Source organism: Elephas maximus, chromosome 1 (assembly GCF_024166365.1).
Source record: "Elephas maximus indicus isolate mEleMax1 chromosome 1, mEleMax1 primary haplotype, whole genome shotgun sequence".
In the NCBI taxonomy this organism is placed as follows: domain Eukaryota; kingdom Metazoa; phylum Chordata; class Mammalia; order Proboscidea; family Elephantidae; genus Elephas; species Elephas maximus.
The window spans coordinates 83,701,481-83,713,032 of record NC_064819.1 but is presented as its reverse complement, the minus strand read 5'-3'; positions in this window follow the sequence as shown (position 1 = coordinate 83,713,032).

Genomic DNA, 11,552 nt, shown 5'->3' with positions numbered 1-11,552 from the left:
GGTTGGTTGTACACTTGTTGCTGGAGGGGTGGGGTGGAGTTTGGGGTGTGTCTCTTCTCACAAGTCAATAAACAAACGAAAAACTCAAACGAAAACCTTTGCCATTGAGGTTGAGTCGGTTCCATAAAGATTAAACCTGTTGCGCTCCAGTGCATTCCCACTCATAGTGACCCTATAGGACAGAGTAGAACTGCCCCATAGGGTTTCTAAGGCTGAAGATCTTTATGGAAGCCAATTGCCCCATCTTTTTCCAACAGAATGGCTGGTGGGTTCCACCACAAAGTGCTTAAACACTGCATCACCATGGCTCCTCAAAGATCAGTAGTTAACATTAAAGAGTTTTCAAAACCAAAAATGGGCCAACAGTGAGCAAACCTATGTACCCGCTAATTGTTATCATACTAGATTTGGTCAATAACTTGCATTATGTCACTTGCAGTAACCACTAAAACTACTGTATAAAGAGTTGTCATGACCATTAGAGTGACCCTGGTTTTTCTGACTCACACAGTCTTGCTCTAGGGCTGGTAAGATGGTGGCCAAGAAAAAGATGTGAGGAGCAGAAGAGCCCACCGTAAGAGATGGAAAAATTTTCTCTGGAGAATGCTAGGTTTCCAATGGCTTCTAAGGAAAAGCTAGAAGTACGTGTGTGCGTGGTGGTGATGTGGTTATTAATCCTGAGCCTGCTCTCGAAATCTGGACCCTCACACAAAGTCAGTTGTGCATCTACTGAGCTATCCTAGCTCAGGGATTCAACTTTTCCTGACAATTACTGTCAACCACTCCCTGGTGAAAACCCTGGTGGCTTAGTGTTTAAGAGCTAAGGCTGCTAACAAAAAGGTCAGCAGTTTGAATTCATCGGCTGCTTTTTGGCAGCTCTATGTTGCAGTTCTACTTTGTCCTATATGGTGGCTATGAGTCGGTATCGACTAGAGGGCAACATGTTTGGTTTTCTGGTTTTATCCTTTAACCATTCTTTCTGTTATTTGCCTTGCTTTGTAAGCAAAATACACCAATATTTGAGAAACTCGAGGCCAAATCTTCAGGTAGATCCCCCTTTTACATTCACCATTGCTCCCTACCACCACCAATGGAATTTCTGTCAGTTCTCTCAGAAGTCCCTAGGATCGGAGCTTTTTAACTGCAAACAAAACAAACTCTTGTGTGCCCTCCAAAGTGTGCAGTTTGTCTAACCTGTGTCTGGAAGACCAGTTCTGAACTCTCATAGCCAGAGTTTCGGATGAAAGGAGCTGGAGTTTTCTACAGAATATATGATCTCAGCCCACATTCCTTAGAGAGAGCCTTCTTAAAAAAAAAAAAAAAAAAAAAAAATTTTTTTTTTTTACTACCTGTGAAATTAAAGGAAGCACAAGAGTGAGAGAGAGCTCAGGAATGTTCTGTCTCTTTGGTGGTCCAGAATCCTTTGCATCCACGGAGATCCAGGTCCAAGCCCTCTTCCACCCACTTCTCTTCTTTTTTCTTATCTGTGCAGCAGCCATCTATGTTCCTTCCCAGCATCTGCAGCCTCCCTTTCTTCAACAGTGGACACATCACTCTGCCCCTCCTACCCACCTTTTGCCTCCCACTCTCTTTGTGTCTACTGCCCCTCTTTCTGGGTGAAGTTTCCCCAGGTTCCTTATTCCCCATTTAGTTTCTAGGCCTGTGATTCCCAAGCCTACTTGATGGTAAGAATTACTTGGGGATAATTCTAAACTATATAAATTTATGCCCCACCTTATTTCAATCCAGTCACGAACTGGGAAGTGGACCTAGGAATCCACATTTTTTAATGTTCTCAGGCTATTATTCTCAGGCTTTGGTGCCACTGAAATCCACCCTATAGCATGTATGACTGTTATGTCTTTGTGTAGGAGGATAATTAGGGTTATTATATTACCTTTTAATATCTTTCTGCCCCTGGCTTTACAGTTCTGAAGGCTCATAGTCCAAATATAAGATGTCAAAAAACTTTTTGCCATCAAGTTGATTCTGACTCAGAGTTGACTCATGATGACCCTATAGGACAGAGTAGAACTGCCCCATAGTGTTTCCAAGGCTGTAATCCTTACAGAGGGAAACTTGATGGCACAGTGTTTAAGACTTTGGCAGCTTGATGGAACCTACTAGCAGCTCAGCTAGAGAAAGATGTGGCAGTTTGCTTCCATAAATACTTCAAGCCTTGGAAACCCTGTGGGGCAGTCCTACTCTCTCTTATAGGGTCACTGTGAGTCAGAATCGACTTGACTCCAATGGGGGGTTTAATCTTTATGGGAGCAGACTGACACATCTTTCTGCCCACAGTGCCTGCTTGGTTCCAACCACTGACCTTCTGGTTAGCCGCTGAGCCCTTAACAACTGTGACAGCAGGCTCTAGGAGAAGATCATTTTTAATTTCTTCCAAGTTCTGGTAAACCCATGTGTCCCTTGGTTTATACCTGTAGCATAACTCCATGGCCATCTTTCCTCTGTGTGCGTCTCTGTCTTTTCCCCTCTTTTACAAGGACACCACTCAGATGGGATTAGGACCCACACTAATCCAATATGAAGTCATGTCAAGTTAGCTGATCACATTCCAAACAACCTATTTCCAAACAAGATCACATTCACAGATACTGGGAGTTAGGGCTTCAACATCTCTTTTGGGAAAGGGGACACAGTTAAATCCATAACACAGCTGTATGTATATACCATAGATTATTCAAAGAGTTCCCAATTCATGGACATGTGGTATATTTTTAGACTTCTTCTATTATAAAATTTAAAAGATTAGCCATGGTCTTATTTTATTTTGCATTTTTACCTATGTGTGTTTGGAAGTGATTGCTAAAAAAAGTCTTGCAGATGTGAGGATAAATGCAAATATTGGTAGCTACAGCTGTGTAAGTTTTGAATCTGTGCATATCATATAGTAGAAGCTCAATGAACATATGTTGGAGAAAAGGAACTGGCATAATTTAATGCAAAAACTTACATGAAAAGTTACTTAGGCCTATCACTTTTCTTATCGGAGTGAGAATTCTGCAGCCACAAATGCTTTTGTTCAATAGAATCAGAACTTACAGTACAATAACTGAGGTAGAGAATTTAGGGGTGGGGGGATGGAGAGGATATTGGTTTTCCATGGAGAGGAAAACACTAAGGTCTTATTAGGACTCGAACCCAGGATCTGTCATTCACATGACAAGACCTCTAAACAACTAAGCTATAGAGCTCATACAAATGTGTGGCTTAGTACTCTTTTTGTCCTGTCTAATTAGATGTTTGCTACAAAATCTGCACGATCCATATCAGTTTACAATGAGAACATGGGCAAAAACAGGAAGACATTTTGCTTACTCACATGTGCTGTAGAAGTAATAAAGTAGGAAAGGTTTCGATCTGCTTGAGTGTCAGAACCAATCATTCAATTAGTCCAAAGATAACCCTCAGTAAATTCGAGGTAGCCCGATTGTTCCAAATGGGATATAGGTTTCGAAAAACAAACTTCTCTGTCTTTGGGCCTCATCTTTCGTAATTTAGATTCTTCGTTAGGATGATCTAAGTGAGGGTCTCTAACAAAGGAATTCCAGTGAGACTCAGACTGCCAAGTGATGGTCACTTGCACTTACATCAAGCAGTGATTTGGACGGAACAGGACTGAAGGGAAGAGAAGGCTGGGAGGGTTGAATTTAGCTATTGAATCCTCCCCCAAATCGTAGCTCCCTTAAATCCCACAATGCCAAAACTCAGCGCTGTAATGACTCTAATCAGAAAATCAGAGGTGTAGAGCCTCTTGGGAGAAGGGGGGAAGCAAAGAGGGGCCTGCTGGCCACACTGGGTTCCTGGATCCAGGTACATTCCTCCTACAGTGAAGAACCCTATGGCTCCAGTGAAACCCCGCAGTGTCTTCTACTCACCTAAGGCTGGTTTCAAGCACAGTAGGTCATTCAACAGCAAAGAAAGTCAAGTCTTCTGCTCTCTAACCTGGCCCTTGCACACAGCAGTGACCCCCGCTCTGGTCCCGTGTTGCATCCCCTACCACCCAGATGCTCAGAAGGCGGGGTCGGGTAGCAGTGAACCAGACTTCAGGTCTGTGCCTGGGAGAAGGTGACACCCGCGATTATAGAAGGGCCTTGGAAGTCGAGGTGAGGCTATAGGGCCCGGGTTCCCTAGGACACGCGGGGACTGAAACACCTGAGGGGATGAGTAGGGGAGGCCGACAGGGGAGGGGAGATCCAGGGACCTCTCCCAAGTTGCGTTAATGGGATGAGAGCTGGCAGGTTGGGTCTTCTCAGGTCATGGGGAAGACGCCAAGGCACACGTCAATTCCAAACTGACGCAGGCTTTCAGATCTGGGAAATAAGACCATCCACACTTGCATCAAAAACTGAAAGACCTGCTGCCAACAAGGAAACTCTCTCACAAACTCATATATTTACACACAACACACACACTGATACACAACCGTGACTGGATTTCCAGGTGGGTAAGGCAGGAGCTCCTCTATTCTCTAGTTGGGGACATAAAGAATAACTTCCCGAGGCCCACACCGGACACCCAGACGCAGCTGAGAAGAGACTTCACCTCAGCCTGGTCACGGTCTGGGCGCCTTGTCAGCCGTGTCATTTTTAATAATTTTCTGAAGGTGATTTTTTTCTCCTGGAACTTAATGATTTTTTTTTTTTTTTTTGCCTGTCTTTGCACTTTGTGATATCCGGGTATCATAAAGAGACAGCAAAGGAGGCGAACTCAAGTCTAGTGTCCCTGCTTGACCAACCAAAGATCAAACTTGTCGCCAGTGTAAAAAATGTTAATGTCTCGTCGTTCACTCTCCCCCAACCCTCTCAGTCCCCTAGTTCCTCCTTGTACAGCAAACCTAGTCTCTCGGGGGTATTATTTCCTCCATTTTTTAAATACAAATAAGGAAATTGCAAACCCTTCTAGGCCATTTTGGGTTTTTCACATCAGGTATGTTGCAATGATTTCCAAATCAATACAGAAAGAGCTGTTTCTTTGCTTGATAGCATAGAATTCGTTTTATGGATATGTCATAATATACACCTTGGTGCAGTAAGTAATACTTTGTATCTGACATGTCAAGTGGACATGAGTGCTTTCTATGCATGGACTTGGTAGAGCAGTCTACGTGATGTACCATGCTAATTCTGATGGATTTTGCCTAATATACATTCCTGCCAGCATGCCACAATGGTCTGGTTTCCCACACTATTGCCACCACTTTGTGTTAATACATTAATGTCCATAACAATAATAGCAACTATTATTGCATTCTATTAGATTGATACCGACTCATGGTGACCCCATATGTTGCAGAGTAGAAGTGTTCCACAGGGTTTTTTTTTTTTTTTTGGATTTAGTGTTCATGGAGTTAGATCCTCAGGCCTTTCTTCTTCAGTGCCACCATGTGGGTCCAAATCATTAACCTTTTGGTTACTAGTTGAATGCAAACTGTTTTTGTCACCAAGGGACCTTTATGTCGACATAAAACAAACAAAAAATCCGATCTAGTTGCAGTCAAGGGGATTCCTTGTGTTAATGACACTTTCAGATATAAACATAGAGTAAACAAGACATTGTTAGTCCACCTGGAATTATTTGGTCTTATGGAGCCACCCAGAATTTGGAAAATAAATAGTTCCACTTGTAATTGATGTAGCAAAATGGAAAGTTCAGATAAATGATGTTGGGCTAACTGGGTAGTCATCAAGGAATATAAAGTTTATATCAATATGTCATTTATGATACTTAAATAAAGTAAAAATACATATAAAATTAAAAGGTAAAAATGAAAAACAAAACCAAATATAATTACTGGAAAGTTTACATAACTTTGGGCAGAAAACCAATTCTTACACAATACTTAGACACAATGAAACCTCGACATAACGCAGTACAATGAAAAAAATTCTGTCTGAATACACCTCCATTTAAAAAAAAAAAAAAAGCTGAGACAAAATTAAACAACAACAACCAAACACCCAAACAAAAAACACGCAAGAAGACTGAAAAAAAGAAAATAGAGTAAATTGTGGAAAAAATATTTGTAATTTCCCTACTACACAATAGAAAAGTATTGGTTTCCTTAATATGTACTGTGCAATAGAATAGGTTTGGAAAGTGTGAAATGTGGAAAAAATAATAGATTCCTATTGGCTTATTTGCCCCTGAGTGGAGCAAACTGTTAATTGGCTGGGCTGTTAACCAGAAGAATGGAAGTTGGAGTCCACCCATAGGCACCTCAGAAGAAAAGCCTGGTAATCTACTTCAGCCATCAAAATCCCTATGGAATACTCCCTTCCAAACACCATGTCCAATGATTCTGCTATACACAGCATTGGAAAGTGAGACGAGTTGTTCATTTGACTTAGCATTAGGTAATGAAATGAATCTGGCATTGAGACGGACTTTGATTTTTACCAATTGGCTTATACTCTGAAAAGAAGTGCTATGTCACATGATTCCATCTTCAGATTAAGCAAGAAAGCCGGAGCAGAAGGACCACCACTGGTTCTCCAGGCTAAAGGAGCAGAGCCACATTTCCCCAGAGGCTTCTGGTGGAGGAAAAAGGAGGAGAAACAGAAACCCAACCCACAGGCCCTGCTTGCTTTATTTTGGAGTGGGGGTAGGGGGTGGTGGGGGGGTCTTTTTTAGAGGATCTGTGTAATTAAAACCTTCGCAGTAGGTGGAACTTTGTATTCACTGGTGTTTTAAACTAGAAACTTCCAACCCAGCTATTTCAAGCACAGAACCTATGAAAAAAAGAACGCCGTAAGAAAAAAAAAAAAGAAAACCTTATGGAGCGCAGTTCAACTCTGATAGAAGTGGAGTCTCCAAGAGTCAGAGTTGACTCCGTGGCAACTATGTACTGGCTTGCTTATGCAAATAATATTTGTTGCAGGTAACCCCAGACTAATAGAGTTGCGTGGATAGGCAGAATCCAGTGCAGGTGGAATGTGGAGGGGAGGTGGTGGAAGGGAAGGTTTTCACTGTGTATAAAGTCTTAGGTTTTTGTAATTTGGAAATATATATTTGTTTCAATATAAACATTTTAAAAACCATGAAGATTTACCACTTGGACACGAAATACTGTTCTTAGATATAAAGAATAGTCAGAAACGACAATAGTCTCATTTTCTTTAAAAGACCGTAATTGATCTTGGCTTACTCTTAAGGACATAAATGCGTTGCTTTTGTTCTCCAAGGGCGCCCTAGTTGAGAGCTGAGCTGCCAAACAAAGGTTGAAATTCAACCTCCACTCGTTGGAAACATTACGGGGCAGATTCATATAGGCTCGCTATGAGTCGGAAGCCACTGGATCCCAAGGGATTGGATTTTTGATAATTCCGTTCACTGATGGATCCATTTTACTCCATTTTACAATAGAACTGGCAGGGGTGGGATTCGAACCCAGCCTTCATAGAGACTGGCGCCTTAATCGAGCGCCTTAGACCGCTTGACCACGCTACCCTGCACTTTTGCATGATTCATATCAGTATGTGTGCCATGATAGACGATTGTCTTCCACCACGTTTTACATTTCCTAGATTTCTACACAGTAATAGTCAAAACTAAAATATATTGGAAATTTATTACGTGCCATGCACCGTCCTTACATTTATTGTCATTCAGTCCTATAAACTGCCTCAATGATAGGTACTGTTACTAAGATCTCCATTTTCCTGATGAAGAATGTGAGGCACAGAGATAAAAAAAAACTAACCTGATGAATGTCACCCAGCTGTAATTGATGTTTAAAGCGGTAGTGGAAAACTTCACTGTGTTATATATTTACTTAAAAAAAACCCACTGCTTAGTCGGTGGCAAAATCCTGAAATAATTTTGATCAAGGCTATGTGACAAACTGAGAGCAACAGCAAACATGTATAACGTAGCACCAATTCCTTTTGGAGCATGGAGACCTATGGTAAAACAAACAAACAAACAAACAAACAAACAAACAAACAAACAAGGAAGCCCTTGTCATCCAGTGGACCTTATAGGACAGAGCAGGACTGGCCAAAGGTTCCCAAGGAGGAGCTGATGGACTCGAACTGGTTACTAACCCAACTATCAACCCCTGTGCAACCAGGCCTCCACTGGCAGACTGTGGTATATGAGAGTCTAATATTTCAGTAATTTCACTGATGCTTGAAATGTTTCCAATTGAGAATTTACTAAAAGGAATTTAAGCGCGTACGTTCTTAGCACAGTAGGCAGCGGGTCAGTCTCATAAGCTGAAGGTCACGAGTTGGAGCCTCAGAGAGGGCACAAAGGTTTTTCTTGTCTCTTCTAAATTAAACTCTCTTGAAAAAGAAAGGTAGTAGGAGGGAAAATTTTAGCACTCATCAAGTTGTTTAGTACAAAACGCAGATTCCAGAAGCAACACCCAGTAATCTTGAGTGATGTGATTATAGTAGGGTGAGGGATCTGTAATTTTTAACACTTTGCCAAGGAATCCTTACAAAACTTTTTGAATTTCTTTTGGTATCCAGACAGTTTTTCAATACGCTGACTACAGTACAACCTAATACCAAACTCTCGTTTAGTTGCCTATTGCTACTGTAGCAAATTATCACAAATTCAATGGCTTCAAAAAACACAAATTTATTACTTTCAGTTTTAGAGATCAGAAGCCTGAAATGGGTCCTAGGGAACTAAACTCAAAATATTGGCAGAGTTGTGTTGTTTCTGGAGACTATGGTGCAGAATTCATTCCTTGTGCTTCCTAGCATCTGAGAATACCCACGTTCTTTGGTTCATGGCTGCATCAGGCTGATCTCTGCGTCTGTTGTCTCATTTCCTTTTCTGACTCTTGGCCACCTGTCTGCCTCTTATATGGGTCTTGTGATTACATTGGGTCCAACCAGCAAATGCAGAAAATTTTTTCCATGGAAACATCCTTAACTTAATCAAGTCTGCAAAATACGTTTTTCCATGTAAGGTAACATATTCACAGCTTTTGGATATTAGGACAAGGATAGTTTTAGGGGGACATAACTACACATGCTACTGTCTTCCCTCTGGTCTACAAAGATTCACAACTGTCCCACATGTAAAAACATTCACTTCATCTCGGCATCCCCCCAGATCTCAACCCATTACAGTATCAACTCCTAGACCAAAATTCTCATCAGCTGAAAAGTCCTGTGACCTTTACAGTTAGTTGTCAATAGTTTTAACCACTGTGCCAGGCCTGGAGACCCTAGGGAGTAACTCTTGCCAGTTTTTATGAATCAGAACGGACTCATCAGGAAATGGTAGCTTTTGACACTTTTTACTGATTTTGGCAAATGCAATCAAATTGTATATATCCATGTTTTGATCATCCTTTCCTTATCTACACGTTCCTTGGGTCGTTATGAGTCAAAATGGACTGGCCGCAATGAGTTTGGTTTGGTTTTGAGGTCTTCCACGAAGTCTTAGCAGACATTTTGTACACTTTATATAAAATTAAAAACAAAGAAAAGGAACTGAAATTCAGTGAGAAAAACAAGGAACTCATGGGGTAAGAAATTCCATTATGCTATATGCTTTTGCACTTATTATTCATTTCTACTCTGATATTAAGTTTTGTGTGTGAGGGCGGAGATGAATGTTTTTAATCACAACAAATGTGAAAGAAGTTCTGTAGAAAAAGAATCACTACAATATATGAGCAAGGCTTCTGCGTGGTGCAAAGGGTTTCGGCTGGGTAACCTAACAGTAATGGAAAGGTTGGCAGTTGGAACTCACTCAGCTGCGCCGTGGAAGAAAAGTTCTAGCCACCTACTTCCTTAAAAATTGTGTCTTGCTATGAAGATGATTCCGACTCAAAGCAAGCCATGCTTTGGCCATCGTCTCAACGGAAGAGGACGGCTAGGCATTTACTACCACGGGAACTTACAATCTAGGCTAGCAGTCAAATGCAATTGCGCCCCTTGGCTTCCTGCAAAGAGGAACGCACTACCTTGGAGTCCATACAGATTGATAGCTGTAACCTTTATAGAAGTAGACTGCCAAATTCTTCCCCTGCAAAGCGCAGTGGTGGGTGCCAGCTGAACATCTTTTGGTTAAGAGCTGAGCGCTTAACCACTGTGCCACCAGGATTCCCCATAAAGATTGAAGCCTAGGAAACCCTATTGAGCAGGTCTCTTCTGTTTACACGTGGGATCTCTATGAGTGGAAATCAACCTAGATGGCAACGGGAATACAACATCTAGCACCAAAAGGGAATTTCTTACCTTCCCCCATTCCAGTTTCGTGTTTTCCTTCTATTTCACACAGTGAGAGCCCTGGTTTCCAACAACCTCCATGTATGTACTCATTTACTCAAGCCGAAATCTTACAGGAAGTAATGTCAGAATTGCTACACCCATAGCACTATTTAAAACACAAAAACAAAACTCAGCTACGTAGAGTTTAATATTTGTTTGTGATTCTTTTTGTCTTACAATGAGGGTAAAGCATTCTGTAAAACATTTTCTTGAATTAGTTCTCTCTTTTTTCTCCAATGTGGATAAGTTTTTTTCCTGAAATACGTTAGATTTATTTGTTTCCATTCTTAATCATATTTAGAGCGTTCTCATACACACACTTGACTTAGTTTTATTTATTTGCCTGTGTGAAATATTAATATGTTTCCAATAGTCAAAAGAATACAGAAAGTTACATTCAGACAAGTTACAAAAGAATGTTATATCCCGGGACTCAGTCAGGTGATGGAATGAGTGGAAGCAAGTTCCGGGCAGTCTGGTGGAAGACTACTGATCAGGAACAATGCCTTTCTTTCTAGCACTAAGGTATCCTTCTCTTGGTGTATTCGTGTCTGAGAGAGTGCAGTGGAGGGAGTTTGGAAACAGCGAAATTGAACGTAAGGTAATTTTGTCTCGACAACAGTCCTTCAAGACTAGAAGAACAGCTATGATGATTCCGCCGAAATGGCTTCTTACTGAGGTATAGCTCAGTGGAAGAGCGCACGCTTAGCAAGCACGAGGCTCTCGGTTCCATCCCCAGTCTCTCCAATTTTCTTTCCTCTCAAAGCGCATTCATAGATCTTCTTAGTCTCAGAAACTTAATTCTTTCTTAATCTGACTTGTTTTGGCCTTGGTGTTTCTTTCTTAATTGACTTGTGGGACACTGGTGTTCACGTACAGTTACTTGATATCATTCTTATTCATACATTCTCTCCAAGCACTCTCATTACTCACCAGTACATGGGCCACCAGCTGCATGTCCCAAAGACTAAGCAGACTGTTTAAGACAATGTGGGGAAAAGTTGAGCAGAAAGAGGCTAGAAAATCTGAAAGAAGAAAAACCTGCTCCAATGCTTGGGAAACATCATTTTTCCTTCTTTGGGATGGAGAACACAATTCTGAAATCATGTTAGGTGAAGAAGAATTTATTCCTGCAAAAGAGGAGAGCCATTTTCTCATCTCATTTTGTCCTCTGGGATGTTCTAAGACATTGAGAAGTAGATGTTCAACCCAGATATGCGCCGGGGATGCAAAGACTCACCACCGTGTCTTGCCTACCTCTCATTCACAGTCATGGATATGGAGCAGAAAGAAGCCATC